Source organism: Stenella coeruleoalba (genome assembly GCF_951394435.1).
Source record: "Stenella coeruleoalba genome assembly, chromosome: 10".
Taxonomy (NCBI): domain Eukaryota; kingdom Metazoa; phylum Chordata; class Mammalia; order Artiodactyla; family Delphinidae; genus Stenella; species Stenella coeruleoalba.
The window spans coordinates 69,424,511-69,443,508 of record NC_137156.1 but is presented as its reverse complement, the minus strand read 5'-3'; the positions used below and the strand labels follow the sequence as shown (position 1 = coordinate 69,443,508).

The 18,998-nt window shown below is 44.0% G+C and overlaps 1 protein-coding gene across 4 annotated transcripts in view; it reads left to right on the top strand.

Moving 5' to 3' along the window:
* The first annotated feature begins 560 nt into the window (after positions 1–560).
* Positions 561–18,998, top strand: part of SFMBT1 (Scm like with four mbt domains 1) — a 128,141-nt gene continuing 109,703 nt past the window's right edge. For 3 of the 4 annotated variants that reach the window (XM_079933328.1, XM_079933327.1, XM_079933324.1), the window contains exon 1: positions 561–791. The gene's annotated coding sequence lies outside the window, so the exon portion shown is untranslated. Of the gene's footprint in view, positions 792–11,877; positions 12,020–18,998 lie in introns of all 4 variants that reach the window. The other variant, XM_079933325.1, reaches the window with a different exon arrangement.

Genomic DNA, 18,998 nt, shown 5'->3' with positions numbered 1-18,998 from the left:
CCGTTCCTCCGCTAATGCCATCTTGCCGGAGGCTGTCACGTGCGGACGACAGCATCGCGCTTCCCCCGGCTCGGACGCCAAAATCTACACAGGGACGCCACCCGGTTTCCTGGGCTCTGTCCACAACCCGAGGTGAGGCGCGGGGGCCCTTCCCTCGTGGGTTGGAGCAGGGACACGGTGGGCGCTGGGTCCCTGGGGGCGCGTCTCCCTGTCGGGGCCAGGCAGCGCGGGGTCGCAGCGCCGTCGGGGGCCGGAGGCGCCGCCGCTTGCCTTGCGCCACGGCCTCGGGGGTGTCCGCTGCAAGTTGTGGGCTGCGGGCACGTGGGGCTGGGGCGGCTGGCGGCGCTGGACCCCCCAGGACCCCAGTCCGCGGCCGCCTCGCCTCCCGCAACCGCCCAGCGGTGCGGGAAGACAAGCGGGCGAGTTCTGGGAGGCCAGGCCGGGGGGCGCCACGCGTGCGGCGCGAGGGGCGCGGGCTGCCGGGAGGAGCGCGGATGGTGGGGGGGCGCGGGCGCATGCGCCCTGCGCCCGTGCCATATTGGAATGAGTCGGAGCGCTGAGCGCCGCCGCCGCCGCCTCCGCCGGAGCGCGGGTGGAGGGGGGCGGGGAGAGCTGCCGGCCGCCCCGCTCCGCGGAGCCCAGCAGGAAGAAGGGCGCGAGCGGGCGAGTGCAGGCGGCGCGAGCGGAAAAAGCGCCCGCACGGGGGAACGAAAAGAAGAAAAGAAAGAAAACGAGCGCGAGAAGGGAAAAGCGAGCGATCGAGCGAGTGCGCGCGCGAAAACTCCCGACAGGTAAAAAAGCGGGGCCGCCGACTGGGCCTTCCCGCGCGGCGGCCTGAAGGGGCGGCGGCGGCGCCGGGGCGGTGGACCGCGCGGCGTCCCCCTCGAGGCGGCCACGCAACTTTGGCAACGAAAATCCGCCGGGAGCCGAAGGGCGGCGGGCGCGCGGTCTGAGGCGCCAACGGGCGGCGGCAGCACGTTGGGGGCGGGGGCGGGGCGGGTGTGTGTTGGGGGGAAACGCGGCGCCCGCGCGCGGCCTGGCGCGTCCCCGCGCGCCGGCCTGCCGGGCAGCAGGAGCGCGCCTGGGCGCCTCGCCGCGGCGGCGGCAGCCGGCCGTCCCGGGCGGACAGCGCGCCGAGCGGCAGCCTTGGGGCGTGAAAGGAAAGTGGCCGGGCGGCGGCAACGCCGGCGCCCAAGTTCCCCGGCGCGCTGGGCCCGCCGCGCGCCCCTCCCCGCGCGTCCCGCGCTCCCGCCCGCCGAGCCCCCGCGGACCCGCCCCCCGGGCTCGCTCCGGGCCGGGGCGCGAACCCGCAGCAGGACCCGGGGGCGCGCCGCCCGCGCGGAGGTCCGAACTTCGCAGGGCCGAGGCGGCCGCTGAGCGTCTAGCGGCCGCCGCAACCGGTTGCTTCGGGCCAGCGTGGTGGAGTGCGCTGGGCCTTCCTAGCGCCGCGCGAGCGGGCCGAGGGCTCGCGGGGAGCCCGCTGCTCGACCCCAGCCGGGCTTGCCGCTCGGGAGGTCCGTGACCGTTTCGATTTCTGTTCTTAAAGTCTCGTTTTGGACCTTGAAAAGAGGCTATGGAGAGGCGAGCAGAGTGTCCTGAGAAGGCAGGCCTGCCCTGTGGGGAGCAGAAACGCCTTGTGAGAACAGACATAAATTCCCGCGGAAAGGATGTATGTTAAGTTTTTCACAAGATGTCAGCTGCTCACTGGGTTCTAAAACTGAGCCGTAAAGGACAGGTCACCTGCACGTTTTGTTATGCGCCAGGATTGGGGTAGGACACCCTTGGCAGGGCCAGGCGTTTTATTTAGTGGGCGTTATTCCCAGCGGTTCTCTCAAAGCCATGCGGATGGACGGCCCTGAGCGAGGTTTCGTGAGCCCTACTTAGCAGTGATATAGTCTTGAGAACCAAGAAACCATCAGAGAGATTTGAAAGGAAATAAGATGGATTTTGTCAATCCCTGCATATGCCTTCTCCTCTGGAACCACATTTTTCAGATGTCACACTTTATTGCATCGCAAGCAAAATGCCTGAAAATGTAATTGTTCATTTGTCAACTGTCTTGACAGGAGGAAGGAAGATGAGTGTTTTCTTGCATACACTTTGGGGCCTGTTGGCCTCGTGTTTTGAGGGATATGTTGAATCTTTCTAGGCCACAGGTAGATTCAGAGTTGAGATTTGTTTATAATGTCAGAAAAGTAACTGCTTTGTGGAAACGAGAGTCGCCCAAGATCAGGAAACAGTTACATTACTGCTGTTGTCATTGACTAGCTGTCTTATCTTGGGTATGTTTCTTACCCTTTACAGATTTGGTTTTCCTTATTTGCAGAGTTAGAGGATGAGTGGATCATTATTCTGCTGCTTTCAGTTCTAAAATTCGGTGACTTTTTAAAGTGAACGATTAAAAAAATCTCGGTCTGTACTTTGAAAGGTTCTACATAAAAGTGCTCACAATGTGCATCTTTATTAAAATACATTTAGAGAAAATATCTTGGGAGCTCTGGATGATTTCATGTAATTATCTGGAAAGATAGTTACACATGTATTTTAATATGTTTTTGAAATTATATATATATATTTATTCATTTATTTATTGAGGCCTAACTTACAGTAAAATCTTAAGTACATAGAGTTCAATGACTTTTTACGTATGTATACGCTTTGGTAGCTACACTCAGATTAAGATATAGAACATTTTCAGCCTCCCAAAGGGCTCTCTTTACATTCTTTCCGTTCAGTAAACACCTTCCCCCTCCCAAGGTGATCACTATACTGACTTCCATCACCACTGGTAAGTTTTGCTTTGCAGCAGAACTCTTTTGAGGGTGAAAGGGGGCAATATTAGTAAACTGAAGGACAACATGTGTGTAAACCTGGAGTTACGGTCATGGTCGTTTTCGCCCTAATCCTGATGTTTTATAACAATTCTTACTTTTTTTAATATCTAAAATAACTAAAAATTCTGACCTGGGAGACTTCTTAGTCAGAAGATCACTTTTTAGCTGAGGCAGTACTGTGCAGGTTTGGATCTGTGGTTTTTGGGAGTCCTTGTGGACATGGGGCCTGTATTAATCTGTTATTTCTCGTTTTTGGAATACAGGTATATTTGCAGACATTAAGTTTGAAGGATGAATCATGAACTTTCCCAACAAGTCAGATTTAAGTTGTCAGTAGATGAGTCAGTTCCTTAAAGCCTAGAATTTGCTGAGAAAATTAAATGAAAATGGATTTTTTAAAGTTCAGTGAATTAAAGAATGTGGGCATAAAGCTTTTAAATGACGGCAATTAACTTGATTTATATATGCAGGATATTTGCCTGGTTTATCAAATCATTAAAACTCTAGCGATGAAAGCAAAAACAAAAAGTAATTAAAAGTTGTATCAGGTGTGTTTTTTTCTTTTTAATTTCAACATGATTAAGATACCTTTTTGTGTTAGACCTAGGAAGTTGGGTTTCTTACATTCCCCCCCTGAAGCAAGTACTTCAGCAATTTGCTTATCCTACCCAAATGCCTTTTAGTATATTCTTGTACCCTTTCTTGTTTCTAATGCTAAAGGAGAGGAGTTAGAGGTTGTAAGTGAATTCTTGTTAGTTCTCACAAAGGTCTGTGTTTTTCTACTGCATGGCCATCTGTGTGATACAAAGTTGGGAACTGTCTGAGGCCTGTGGTAGGGATGTATGGGGCGTAGTCCACAAAGTTCAAAGATTTTCTTTTGTGAAATGATTCTGCTGAATAATTGTGTTTTTCTGTGACTAAGTCAGACAGTTAGCCAAAAACTAAGCTGAATTTGATCACTCTACCCCAAGATTCATAGCATCATTAGGAAAGTAATTCATCACTTAGTTGTTACTGATCCACCAGTTTTTATCTCTCCTTCCTTCCTTCCTTCCTCCCTCCCTCCCTTCCTTCCTCCTTTCCTTTTTTGGTGGCTCTTTTTAGATTTCTTAGCTTTGGCATTATCAGATATTTAACTTAAAATTTGTTAAATTTTTGAGAGATGCGACTGAAGAGATGCAAAATGAGAAGCACATATGAAAGGAAATTCCGTCTTTTGTTTTTTTGTAAACTATGATTTTTCTCTTTAAAAATGCTTTTCTTATTCATAATCTTGCAGCTTCTGTAGGGTACTTTTGCTTTCACAGTGGTGACTAGACTGGGCTTAGCTGTAGAATGATGATGTAGAAGCTGATATCTTTTGACTCTGAAGTCTATAGAAAAGCTGAACTGTCCAAACTTCATTGGCCTTTTTATTATGACTTCATGTCATGTTCACATTAAAGAAATGAATACAATCCAGAAAGCAGAAGACCATAAGGCAGGTATTTTGAATGCTAAATATTTTTTATTAAATCTTTTCTATCTTATAATTTCCTGAAACTTTTCTTTCTGGATTTATTTGGCTGTTAACCAGTATTTCAGAATAATTTAAATGAGAATGAAAGAACATTTAATCAGTAAATGGTATGGTTTGGTTATGGCAGGGTATTTTTATCTCTGTAAATAGAATTTGTTTTCTAACTGGAATGTTTTGTAATTGAAAAAAAATTTTCTTGTACATAGTTGTTAAATTGGCTGAAAGTCTCTGGGGATTTTGGTTACCTGGGAGATTTTGAACCATTAGACTTCAGGGAGTGGGTTTTTGATATGACTCTATACTTCAAGTAGAACTGGCCCCATTGGAAAATGTTTACAATAGAAAGGATGTGGTCAGGTTGTTACAAGTTCATTTTTAAGCTTTACAAAAGTGGGAGAGAGGTTAAGAAGACAGGTTATTAAAAGAAAAATTATGACTTTACTGTAGACGTTTTAACAAGTTTGATTGTAAATCTTTGCCTGTTGCTGAAAGGCACCTAAAGATTTGTAGTTATTTTTTAGTCTCTTTTATTCAAGAGGATGTTTATAAATTTATTCAGCTCTTTTTGACTTTAGATCATCACTCAAGGACATAATTAAAAAAAAATGTTGTCTATATATTGTGCTAAAGGTATTAGGTCCCTGCTGAACTTTGTGGTTTGATAGTTGAGTAACTGCAGAGCCAAGCACTGGACTGTGTGGGTAAAGGCTATACAGTGGCATTTCTAACATGGTGTACAGTGCTGCATGCAGGTGTGTTTGCTTAATCTAGAGAAAGGTTAATCACTAGACTGATTTGGGGTGGATAGGGCAGTTGAGAGTACCTGCTTGGTTTGGGAAAGTTGGTTTTGGGCTGAGATGACATTTGGAGAGGGTCTTAGACGAGAGATGGAGGGAGGTTTGTTGGCAGCTGCAAGTGCAGGACAGTCGTATTTGGAATGACAACATGAGATGGACTGAGAAATTTATCAATCATTAAAATACCTCAAGAGTTTTTCCTGCTGAAATTCAGTTTAAAGTGTTAACCAACAAGTACTTCGATTTAATTCCAAAATATTATATATATTTTTTTACCCAGAATAGTTTTAAAATTTATTTTATTTATTCTTGGCTGCGTTGGGTCTTTGGTGCTGCGCACGGGCTTTCTCTAGTTGCGGTGAGCGGGGGCTACTCTTCCTTGCGGTGCGTGGGCTTCTCATTGCGGTGGCTTCTCTTGTTATAGAGCACGGGCTCTAGGCGTGCGGGCTTCAGTAGTTGTGCCTCACGGGCTCTAGAGTGCAGGCTCAGTAGTTGTGGCGCACAGGCTTAGTTGCTCTGCGGCATGTGGGATCTTCCCGGATCAGGGATCGAACACTTGTCCCCTGCATTAGCAGGTGGATTCTTAACTACTGTGCCACCAGGGATGTCCAGGTTTCATTTTTATTATTGAGCAAAATGGGCAGGGGTAGGTGATCCAGTAGCTAAAGCTAGAAATATGAAAAACTTTGGGTATTTGATTGTTATTATGGTCATTTATGATATCTGAACCCCTTGACCTCTTAATATAGTTGATGCTTATTATTTTCATTTGTTTCCCTTTTGAAGTTGATTTTAGTCCTCAATCATGGTTTGTATTTGCATTTAAAATATACATAAGTTTTTATTATTGTTAATATTGATACAAGTAACACTGTACACAAATTGGGAAACAGACTTAATCTGCTCTTAGGCATTATCTGTGCCTGGCTTTCCTTAAGGGCTCCTGGGTGAACTGAGAGAAATTTTAAATGGCTCTGTTGCCAGTAGTAGTTGTGACACGGGAAGCAGTGGGCTGGGTGGGCTCTTCTGGCTTTGCCTTCTAGGGTGGCTTTCCTTCTCTGCTGTGAGTGCTTGAGGAAGGCTCCATGACTCCTACAGCCAGATCCAGAGCTTTAAGGCACAACAGGGTTCTGAAAACCGTTTCTCCTCCCAGCCCACCCGTTGACCTTTACCCTGATTTTGGCTTTCTATTAACTTTGAGAGGAGCTCTTTCCAAAGCAGCTATACTACTGAAACCTCAGGTTCTGGTGTGGTATTCTTTTTCCGCCACCTCCTTGAGAGGCTTCCCTACTCTTCCTGTGTCATCTTTGACCTCATTGTTAACCTCCTTTTCCTCTCAAAGAGTTCCAGCCCCTTTAAGCCTGGACCCATTGTCCAGTCTTTTGCTTCCTGGCCAAGTACCCTTTACTCTGGTCCCTTTGCCCTTCTGCAGCTTCTGCTCTGTTGAGTACCACCCCTGCCAGTCCAGCCTGTGCCTGCTCTGATGTGGACAGACTGCCCACTTCAGACCCTGAAGGAGACTTCAGGGTCTCCTCCTGAAGTGGCCCTATGTGCCACTAGCTCCACACAATCTTAGCTCGAGGCAGACCCTTTTCTTTTTGCCTTCTGTGACCTTTTCAGACCCTCCCTTGGTGGATTCCCCCACATTTAGACTTCATCTAGCCCTTATGCCCCCCTAAACCTTTCTGCTGAGCTTCAGATCCATATATCCTCTGTTCTCTGGGCCTGTCCAGTTTGGATGCTCTGCTGGCCTCTCAAAATCTACAGGTCCTGAACAGAATCCCTCAGTCTACCTTAAAGCTACTCCTCTAGCCGGCCCATCTGCCTAGGTCTCTTTTTTTACCTTCTTTCTTAGTGATGGCTTCCATTTTTTCCCCCAACAGCTTTCCCGTGGAACTGAGTTTTATTCTTGAATTACCAACCCTTTACTTAAGAATGTGCAGTTCTGACTCCTTGGCTTTCAAACATTTTTAGAAGCTATGGGACCCTTTGTTAAGTGAAATCTTTCTAGGAAACCCAATATGTAAAATAAGTAAAACTAGAGTTCTGGTGGAAGGGGAGTGAAGGGTCAGTATCCTGTCCTGCCACTTAGGCCTTCTGGTGCTGCCCTCTTCCTCTTCTGAGGCAGAGCTGGTATCTGGTCCTTGGACTCTGTAAGTGGAACTTTCTGGAGTTGCTCAGTACTGCCTGAGGGCACTCTGCTTGTCGGAAAATCACTTGATCTGTTCTGCACCCCACCTCTTTCCCATTGGTTTTATTTTAATTGTGACTGGTAAATATAAAATTAACTCCGCGATGAATCTTGCCAAGGAAAAGGAAAGCCACTTTGGAAAGTGAAACTAGGTATTAAAAAGAGCCAACTCCTTTAAATGCTGAAACCTTCAAAAGTGCCCAAGGGTTTCTTTCAAGTTTTATGGAAGTCTCTACTAACTTATCTTATTCTCTTAAAAGCTGCTTTTCTACAACATGAACATGCAAGTAAACTTAGTTTAGTTTTACTGTTTTTGTTTTGTTCCTTTACCAGTATAGCAGGTTTGTTCAGCCCATAATATAACTAAAATGTTAAATATTTGCAGTTAAAAATATGTTCTGTTGCCTCCAAATGGTTGTCCATACCCTCCATCCTCTGCCCCTCCTTCTCCAATCCATCTGACACACTGTGGCCAGATAGCTCTTTCTAAACAAACTTGATTTTATCACATAAACTTATTCTGCTGCCAGCAGGGGAAAGTGCAGGCTCCTCAGGAATGTGCACAGAATCCTTGAGGAGCTTGTCCCCTCACCTGCCCAGCTTAGCCCCCTCTCACACACGCCCGTCCCTCCAGCCACGCCTACACCCTGGTCCTCTGCACATACTCTCCTCTGCATGTCCAGTGTGTCCTCCACTAACACAAGGCTCCCCAAATATCAGTCTCGCACGTACCAATCTCATGCTTTTGGCCATATTTGATTACCATAATTATTCTTTCAATATTTAAAAAATTTACTTTAAATTTTTGACTATTTTATTTTTAAAAATATTTATTTATTTATTTGGTTGCGCCAGATCTTAGTTGCGGCATGCAGGATCTTTAGTTGTGGCATGCGGACTCTTAGTTGTGGCATGCATGCGGGATCTAGTTCCACGACCAGGGATTGAACCCAGGCCCGCTGCACTGGGAGCATGGATTCTTACCCACCGGACCACCAGGAAGTTCCTAAAATTTTGACTTTTTAACTTAAATTTTATAAAACATTATTACATTTTAAAAAATAAAAATAATGAAATACAAGTAATAGTAAGTCTAATCGTTTTATCCAAATATATTCCTTCAGTAAGTTTCTTATTTATTTATTTATGGCCGTACCATGTGGCTTGCGGGATCTCAATTCCCTGACCAGGGATTGAACCCAGGCCCTGGCAGTGAAATCCTGGAACCCTAACCGCTAGGCAGCCAGGGAACTCCCAAGGTTCTCAACAAAGCCTTTGTACTTAAAATTTTTACAAACTATGTACCTCATAACAGGAGATATTAAGAATTTTTTTTTTTAAGTGTGATAATCGTGTTGTGACTATATATGAGAATGCCCTTATTCTTGGGAGAAGCAAGCTGAAGAGTTTAGAGCGAGGTATCATGATGTCTCATGATGTCTTCAACACTTTCAAATGGCTCATAAAGTATACATATATGCACATATGTATAGAAAAATAAAACAAATCAGGAAAATTTTCATAACTTTTGAGTCTTAAGTGGAGAGTATTTGGAATTTTTTCAAAATCTGTTTGAAAATTTTGATTAAAGGTTGTCTTGGCTTAAGTATAAAAATGGCTGCAAAAAATGTTGGTATTAAAAAAAGTTTTTAACCCCAGTACACAATGGTTAACATACATACATACACACACACATACACATACATATACAGAGAGCACAGACCCACTTGTTGAAGTGATATTTAGACTACCCACATATTCAGTGTTGTGGGAAAACCAAATGCTAGTGAAATTTTTTTTTAAAAATTTAATTTTTAAATTGAGGTATAATTGACATACAACATTATATTAGTTTCAGGTGTAAAACTAATGATTTGATAATTGTATATATTGGGAAATGATCACCACAATAAGTCTAGTTAACATCTGTCACCATACCTAGTTACAAAATTTTTTTCTTATGATGAGAACTTTTAAGATTTACTCTCTTAGATACTTTCAAATGTGTAATACAATATTATTAACTATAGTCGCCATGCTGTACATTACATCTCCATGACTTATTTTATAACTAGAAGTTTGTACCTTTGAAGTTCTTAATAAATCCTGTTTGAGCAATACCTGTGAAGTTGCAGTTTCATGTTTTATATGTTAACTCTTTTTCCCATTCCACCTTAATGATGCTATGTAAATACTTGAAAAGAAAGTCTTCAGCAGCCCCTAAATTTTCTCATGTTCCACCAGTGGTTTGGGTGTTGTGCTTAGGGGACTACACTAAGGAGATTCTTGCTTGTCCTGTAAGACTCAGGTCTCCTGTAGAGTTTTCCTCCCTGGACTTCTCCAGGCCGGATTAACTACCCTTTGCCCTGGGTACTCACAGTATTCTACATATTCTCCTCTTGTGAATATTACAATTGTAATTATTTGTTCAGTGTCTATACCAGATTGAGAGCTCATGATGAGAGACCCTGTTTTATTCTTTATTGGTACCTTGCATACAACGTAGCAGAGAGTAGACAGTAGATGAATTATAGCTGAACGAAAGCATAGAAGCAATACTGCAACACCATCATTTATAACATTATTTCTACTCTAAAATGTATTATTTGCTAAACAAGAAACTATGATGTTTAATCAGATCCTGTCTTGTCACTCCTAGGCTTAGAGCCTGCTAGTGGCTTTCCATAGTAATTACAATAAAATCCAAACTCCTTTTATGGTCTGTAATGCCCTTTGTGATTTGTTCCCTGCCCACCTCTGCCAGTTTTCCGCCTGCTTTCCCACAATCGAGCCACATGTCTTTTCTGTCCCTCCAAGTACACTGAGTTTGTTACATTTAGTTCCTTTTCATCAGAGGGGTCAGCTCAGTAATGAAACCTTTCCTAAACATCCTTACCTCCGCTCCCCTGGCTTTTCATGTCTCATTACTGTTTGGTTTTCTTCATGGCACTTATCACTATGTGAAATTATCTTATTTTTAGCTCATTCTAATATTTAAATTTAAAAGTTTAATTTATTATAAAGTGTTTTAGAGCCCCACTGTAGAGAATATTAAAACCTACTCCAGGAATGTTTTCCCTTATTGTTCCTTGTGGGAAAACTAGACAGTGCACTAATGCATTGTTCTTCTGTTTGCTGTTGTAAACTCCATGAAGATAGGAACCAGGTCTGTCCTTTAATCAGCATGGCATCCCTGTACTGAGAATGGGGCGTAGCAAATACATATATGTTACGTGGAGGTATGAATAAACAACCAACTTATAGATGATCTAAGAAAAAATTTTTTTTAAACTCTGGAGATTTGGGGGCAGTATTATAGTTTAGTTTTGAATCTTCAGAATTTTTTTTTTTTATGAGAAGTCAATATTTTGTCATATTTTGCAGCTTGGAGTGTCTGTTTATTGTTTTAGGTGAGCCACATTCCTTTCCTCAACTTCATTTTCTTTATAACTTATAACATCACTTTTTCGAGGATAACTGCCCATCTTCAGATCTTTGACACAAATGGATTTCCATTAGTAAAAATCAAATTGAAGAGCATTAGCTCCAGTCATTTGCTTTACTTTTCATGATAGTAGTTACAGAGAGGAAATCACCAGTCTGGTTCTATATGAGCGTAGGATGGGGCAATTCTGTTGATACTTCCTTTGCCCTCATGTAACTAATGAGAGCCTGTTATTTGCAGGTGCATGAGCCCCAGGTTGAGCTTCAGAATAAAATCCAGTGGATCCATTGTCCTCCCACCATTGTTAATTGAATTGATGCTCTTACTGTGGTGGGAGTGCTGATGATGTTGTATCTGTATGAGGACTGGGGGTACCTGAGAACAGGGGAGGCAGCACAGAAGTGAAAGAGGGTTGACCAGACTTAGACTTTGCCTATAATCCTTCCCACCCCCTCCTCAGTCCTGCCTGGAAATGGAGAAGTTTTGGAAATTGTGACGCTATGGGGGAAAAAACCCTCTATTTTTTAATGAAAAAAAAAATTTTTTTTTTGGTTTGATATATTTTGTTCTGCTTCCATGCACAAAGGGAAAATGAGTCAATACTCTAGTTTTTTACTTAACTGATTTTTGGCTGGAGAGACTTTAGAAAATTTGGACTCTTCAGTAATTCTGAAATTCTTTGTTTAGAAACTAAAAGATATTATGTAAAACTGTTTACTCATAGTATGTGATATTAACATGTAAAATGTAATTGAACTTTAGTTGCAGATCTATTAATATATTTGAATCATTTAAACTTTGATTACAGTGGAGCCAAACATTTAAGGGATTTTTGCATCTTGGTTTGAGGAGGAAGTATACACTTTTTTTTTATCACGGTTGGCAAAAAGTTGAAAGTTACTGTGGGTAGAATGAACCTCTTCCTATACCACCCCTCCACCCACCCGTTTTACTGAATTCAAATGTTGCCACAAAGAATTTAGAGATAATAAATTCTTTTAATAGGCATCACTTTTTCTTGCATTGCTTTGTTTTTATCATAATCACAGACTTAAGTACTTAATCTTTTTGTTTGTTTGCTTGTTTTTCAGCCACTCCATGGCCGCGCATCATGTAGAATCTTAGTTCCCTGACCAGGGATCAAATCTGTGTTCCCTGCAGTGGAAGCTAGAGTCCTAGCCACTGGACCTCCAAGGAATTCCCTTAATCTTTTTTTTTAAACAGGGATACATGGTACGTAGTAAAATATTTTTTGAATAGTGAAAAAGAGTGTACAGTACTCCTTTACTGATATCCCTAGTCCTTCAGTCCGTTCTGTACAATTTTTTTTTTTGGCCACACCACACCGCATCGATCTTTGTTCCCCAACCAGGGATCGAACCCGTACCCCCTGCCTTGGAAGCTTGGAGTCTTAACCACTGGACTGCTAGGGAAGTTCCCTCAGTCCCTTCTGCAGGCCACTGTTATCTCTAGTTTTTTTTGTTTTCTTCCAGAAAAATTCTATTTGTATAATATATATTTCTCCACCCACTTCAAAAAACTCAATTGGTAGTGCTCTTTTCATTTAAAATGTCTTGGATATATCCAAGTTCACAGAGATCTGCCTTGGTTTTTTTTTTTTTTGCGGTACGCGGGCCTCTCACTATTGTGCCCTCTCCTGTTGCAGAGCAACAGGCTCCGGACGCGCAGGCTCAGCGGCCATGGCTCACGGGCCCAGCCGCTCCGCGGCATGTGGGATCTTCCCGGACCGGGGCACGAACCCGTGTCCCCTGCATCGGCAGGCGGACTCTCAACCACTGCGCCACCTGGGAAGCCCTGCCTTGTTCTTTTAATGATTGCCTAGTAGTCTGTTAATGGCTGCTCCATAATTTATTCAGTCAGTATTTCCAGTTTTTTATGCTATAAACAGTGTCATGGACTAATAATGATAACTGCATTTGCTTGGATTAAGACAAACTTTCTAATACTGAATGTGTTTTTTCTGAGTTAATGTGTTTGTATAAGTAGACTGTTCTTCAGCACTGGGTGCAGTAGAATAAGGGGAGCAGGAGATAAAGTCTCTGCCACTCCTTCCCCTTCCTGTGGGGCAGGAGGGGTAGAGGGGGCAGAGTTCCCAGCCGAGTCTTGGGAGGCTGAGATGTCTGAAGATGTCTACAGACTGAGGTGTTAACCATGCCTTTAAAGCCCAAGACCTGTGTGTGTGCTGCTTGTTATCAATTTAGTTTATTTGTGTTTGTGTTTTGGTTTTGAGAAAATCACAGCAGCATGGATCGGCTAACAAATTATTTTCTGGAAATTTTTTTGTATTTTGTTCATTGGCAGTAATACAGCTAATTTTTTTTTAAGTTGCTTTTTATCTGAGCTACTTGATAAGGAATTTTAAACAGAATGCTATGGTTCCAGTATCGTAACTTCTGAAGAAACTGAATTTGGAATCTTGATGCATTATGTAGCTGAATCTTAAAGTGTTATTATATTTCAGTAATCTGAGTTCTTACTTCTTACCCTTTATTGGAAGAACTTGAGAACACTCCCTCAGAGCTTACATTCATACCCCCATCAGTATCTCCTCTGTGTACTGCCATTGCCTCTAAAATACTGTCATCAAAAAATGGTAGTATATTCCTAACCCAGGGCTGTCATCGCTTGTGCAGAGGGTGCACACACTGGGCCAGCAACGGGCGGGCACTGCTGGTCCACGAGTGCTAGTGCCCTTCCCTGCAGGGGCTTGCAGCCGCTGAGTGCACTATGGGCTTTCCGGAGTCAAGTGCGTTTGCTTTGCTGTGGCATTCTTTCTGCCATTTATTTTGTATTCTAGTGAGTAGTTTTGACCCATGAAGGCAGACAGAAGGATGCAACTTGTAGACTCGGACTTGTGGCAAAGAGACAGCATAACATAGTATGGCAAAAAGCAAGTTCTTATGGGTTGATAAGGTGCCTTCAGAAAGTGATCTCAGGACTTTCCTGGTGGTGCAGTGGTTAAGAATCTGCCTGCCAATGCAGGGGACACGGGTTCAATCCCTGGTCCGGGAAGATCCCACATGCTGCGGAGCAACTAAGCCTGAGAGCCATAGCTACTGATCCCATGCGCCACAACTACTGAAGCCTGTGCACCTAGAGCCCCTGCTCCACCACAAGAGAAGCCGCTGCAATGAGGAGCCTGCGCACCACAACAAAGAGTAGCCCCCGCTCGCCACAACTAGAGAAAGCCCACATGCAGCAATGAAGACCCAGTGCAGCCAAAAAAATAAATAAATAAATAAATAAATAAATAAATAAGTGATCTCAGGAAAAAGAAGTATAGAAATCGGCAATTAGATTTAGCCAAGTTCCTTATATTGTGAAAAGCATTGTAAGCAACAGGGTAGCCTGGCAAGTTGGACCGTTCAATGTTTAAAGAACAGGTGGAAGAAACAATGGTTTGAAGGCTTGTTTTAACGTCAGAGGATTTGAAGAGGACTGTAGAGCAAGCAAATTACCTGTGGATAATGCCTAATAAATTTACACAGAAACTCTGCTTTAACGCCCTCTCAGGTGAAAAAGGCACTCCCGATTGGTCAGTGTGCACACCAGGACTGTCAGCAGTGCTGACCTTGAGGCACCTCGAGGTAGTGGGCACTGAATTTCCTTCTCTTTTGAGAATGACATTACCCCTCCCTGGAGGCAGGAACGTTATTGCTGCATTAGAAAGTTGTGGTTTTTTCCTCTCTACTGAATTGGAGGTACCATGATCTGTTGACATAGAAATTTATTCAGAAAACTTCATAAAGTGGTGGTGCCAGGAGTTTAGGGAATACAAAGTTGAGTAAATTCCCTGCCCTTGAGAAGCTTATAGTACCAGGATAAGATATGATACAAAATAGCTAGTGCTTATTTAAGTGCTGTCAGAAAGGTACAAAGTGCCTCCTATGGAAGATAGTTTGACAGGGCTGGGAGGAGGGGCTAACATTTTTGTAGGGTGTTATTTTGAGAAATGGTTTTTGTGGAATAATGTTTGTGGGAGTAAAGGTCAGGGAGTGAGTAATCTTTGAATACTTATATATTATTAGTGTAAGACTTTCTCAGACTTAAGACATTTCAGTTTTTGGTTTTTTTTAAACAGTGTTTATTGGACTTTGAATTTAACTTACAGCATGTGGCACTTGTGATTTTTTTATTTATTTATTTTTGGCTGTGTTGGGTCTTCGTTTCTGTGCAAGGGCTTTCTCTAGTTGTGGCAAGCGGGGGCAGCTCTTCATTATGGTGCGCGGGCCTCTCACTATCACGGCCTCTTTTGTTGCGGAGCACAGGCTCCAGACGCGCAGGCTCAGTAGTTGTGGCTCACGGGCCTAGTTGCTCCGCGGCATGTGGGATCCTCCCAGACCAGGGCTAGAACCCGTGTCCCCTGCATTAGCAGGCAGAGTCTCAACCACTGCGCCACCAGGGAAGCCCCGACATTTCAGTTTTTAATGGAGACAAGGTCCAGTATAAAATAAGAAAATAATTCTGAACTTTTCCTTTTCAAATCCCTTTCCAAGCCTTTATCTTTAGTGCTGCTTCCTCCTGAAGCTGTTTAACTTTGGTGAGGTTCCCACCAACTTTCCCTCTTTGAGAGTACCAGAAGAAGCAAACAACTAGCTACAGTGATCTTGGGCTATTATATCTGAAACTGAAGGCAGGCTCATTGGGACCTGCCTGGAACTGGAGTGAGCAGCAGTCAGAACACGGGGATGGAGGGGAAACTCTGTTAACTTGTGTCCATAAGCATGCAGCTTGGCAAGATTACAGTATATCCTAAATGGGCCCCAAACTTTTTACTTTGTTATCTGTTGAGTTCCCCTAATTTGCTGTTTCATTGCTGAGGGAGGTTATTATGCTGAGTGCTTATATGTGAGTCATTTGCTGTTTTGATTTATTAAAATTTTTATAACCCTGGCATGTTATGTATTAATTTTTCTGTATATTGAATATTATAGGAAGTTAATTTGCAATTATTACATTTTCTTTGGCCAATTATATTCTCACCTGGTAGGAGTCAGATAGAATTTTTTTTTTTTTAATAACCTAGGAGGGTACAGTTGCCTGCATCATCAATTTTATTTATATTTAATTAATTAATTAATTTTTGGTTGCGTTGGGTCTTCGTTGCTGCGCGTGGGCTTGCTCTAGTTGCTGGGGGGGGGCTACTCTTCATTGTGGTGCACGGGCTTCTCATTGCGGTGGCTTCTCTTGTTGCGGAGAACGGGCTCTAAGCACGTGGGCTTCAGTAGTTGTGGCACGCGGGCTCTGTAGTGCAGGCTCAGTAGTTGTGGCTCACCAGCTCTAGAGCGCAGGCTCAGTAGTTGTGGTGCACGGGCTTAGTTGCTCTGCAGCATGTGGGATCTTCCTGGACCAGGGCTCGAACCAGTGTCCCCTGCATTGGCACGCAGACTCTCAACCACTGCGCCACCAAGGAAGCCCTAGAAATTTCTGTTGTTGTGGATTTCAGCAAATTTCAGGGACCAGCCCGTGACTTTTTAATGATCACATAGGAGTTCAAGATATATTAAGAATTTGCTCAGCATCCTCACTGTCATTACTTTCGTCTTAGCTATCATCCAGTCTCATTTGGATTATTACAGTAGCCTCCTAACTGATTCCCCTCCTTCTGCCCTTGCTTCCTCCAGGCTACCCTTGACACAGTGAGATTTTGTTAACAGGTAAGTCAGATGATGTCACTCCTCTGCTCAGAATTTCCTGCTTTCACTCAAGTCTTTGTCATATCCCACAAGGCTCCACGGCTTAGCCTTCCCACCTCTCAGACTTCCTCCCCACTATCTGCTCTCCAATAATCCCAGGGGGCTCCCACCTGAGGGCCTTTGCACGTGTTGTTTCCTCTGCCATGAATGCCTTCCTGGAGATATGTGCATGACTAGCTGTCTTGCTTCCTTGGGGTCTTTCCCCCAAAATCACCTCAGTGACCTGTGTGATTAAAATTTCAACCCTCCTGGTATTACACTCCGTGAAGTAAGTCAGTCAGAGAAAGACAAATACTGTATGCTATCACTTATATGTGGAATCTAAAAAATAAAACGAACTAGTGACTGTAACAAAAAAGAAACAGACTTGCAGATATAGAGAACAAACTAGTGGTTACCAGTAGGAAGTGGGGCAAGATAGGGGTAGGGGATTAAGAGAGGTACAAACTACTATGTATAAAATAAATAAGCTACGAGGATATATTGTCCAGTGCAGGGAATATAGCCAATATTTTAATAACTATAAATGGAGTATAACCTTTAAAAATTGTGAATCACCATGTTGTACACCTGAAACTTATTACCTATTTTTTTTTTTTGTACATTTATTTTATTTAGTTATTTATTTTTGGCTGTGTTGGGTCTTCGTTGTTGTGCGTGTGTTTTCTCTAGTTGCAGCGAGCGGGGGCTGCTCTTCCTTGCAGTGCAAGAGCTTCTCATTGCGGTGGCTACTCTTGTTGCAGAGCATGAGCTCTAGGCGTGTGGGCTTCAGTAGTTGTAGCTCGCGGGCTGTAGAGCAGAAGTGCAGTAGTTGGTGCATGGGCTTAGTTGCTCCGTGGCATGTGGGATCTTCCCGGATCAGGGATTGAACCCGTGTCCCCTGCATTGGCAGGTGGATTTTTTTTTTTTGGTGGTACGCGGGCCTCTCACTGTTGTGGCCTCTCCCGTCGCGGAGCACAGGCTCCGGACGCGCAGGCTCAGCGGCCACGGCTCACGGGCCCAGCTGCTCCGCGGCATGTGGGATCTTCCCGGACCGGGGCACGAACCCGCGTCTCCTGCATCGGCAGGCAGACTCTCAACCACTGAGCCACCAGGGAAGCCCTGGCAGGTGGATTCTTAACCACTGCGCCACCAGGAAAGCCCCTTAGTACCTAATTTTGTAAATCAACTATACCTCAATTAAAAAAAAAGAACATTTCGGGCTTCCCTGGTGGCGCAGTGGTTGAGAGTCCGCCTGCCGATGCAGGGGACGCGGGTTCGTGTCCCGGTTCGGGAAGATCCCACATGCCGTGGAGCGGCTGGGCGCGTGAGCCGTGGCCGCTGAGCCTGCGCGTCCGGAGCCTGTGCTCCGCAACGGGAGAGGCCACAACAGCGAGAGGCCCGTGTACCACAAAAAAAAAAAAAAAAAAAAATTTCAACCTCTTGCAAAATTTCATATCCCTGTCCCTGATTATTTTTTTTCTCCTTAGCATTTATTATCTAACACTGTGTATTTTACTTCTCTAGCCTGTGTATTATCTCTCTCCTGCACTTGAATGTTAGCTCTTTGATGACAGGGATTTTTGTCTATGTTGTATCTCTAGCACCTAGAACAGGGTCTTGCCTACAGTAGGTTCTCAGTAAGAAGTTGTTGACTGAATGGATGAATGAATATTTTATAGCATAGCTCCCCACCCTGGGTTGTGAATTATATAAATTCTGAATTTGGTAGGCTATCAGACAATGTCTAGTCAGGAAACCACTCCTAGGTGCTTCAATCAAAAGGGGATACAATTCTATGTGTATAACTGAGTCACTTTGCTGTACTGCAGAGATTGGTACAACATTGTAAATCAGCTATACGTCAATTAAAAAAAGGGGGGGGTATGATTCTAGGAATTGGATACAAAAGGAAGGGCTGGAGGAGCAAAGAGGAAGGTGGTATTGCGTAGAGCCCACACACCACCATTTTTCACCTATACTGCTGGAGTTCACTAACTGCCAAGCAGGAACGCCTGCCAGGGCTGCTGCCAGAGTGGAGTGAGAGCACAACTGACAAGGGGGGCTGGCGATGCAGATTCACACCTGATGATTCAGGGAGAGTCTAGGATGTTAAACATGGGGCTGAGTACCAACATAAACTATCCAGCACAGGTGGTATTTATTTAATTCATATGTAGAGATAAATAAACTTAGATGTAGGACAAACTAAATTAATAGCAAGGGTAAGATCTGAGATCATGAGTGCAACCTTAAAAGCTAAGAATTAAATTCCAACTTAGCCTAGTCACATCCATGTGTTGAACCACAAAACTGAACTCAGCCTCTCGAAATGGAACACGACAGGAAACATATCTTCACTGTGGCCGTGATCTCTTAGTGTGATTAAGTGCTCATTTCCGTGAGTTCAGAAAATCTGTGTTTAGGCCCAGTTGTGTCCCAGATTAGATCTCTGTCACTTACAAGATCATACTGGCCTCTCCTAATCTGATTATAGTCCTTACTCAGAGCCCTGA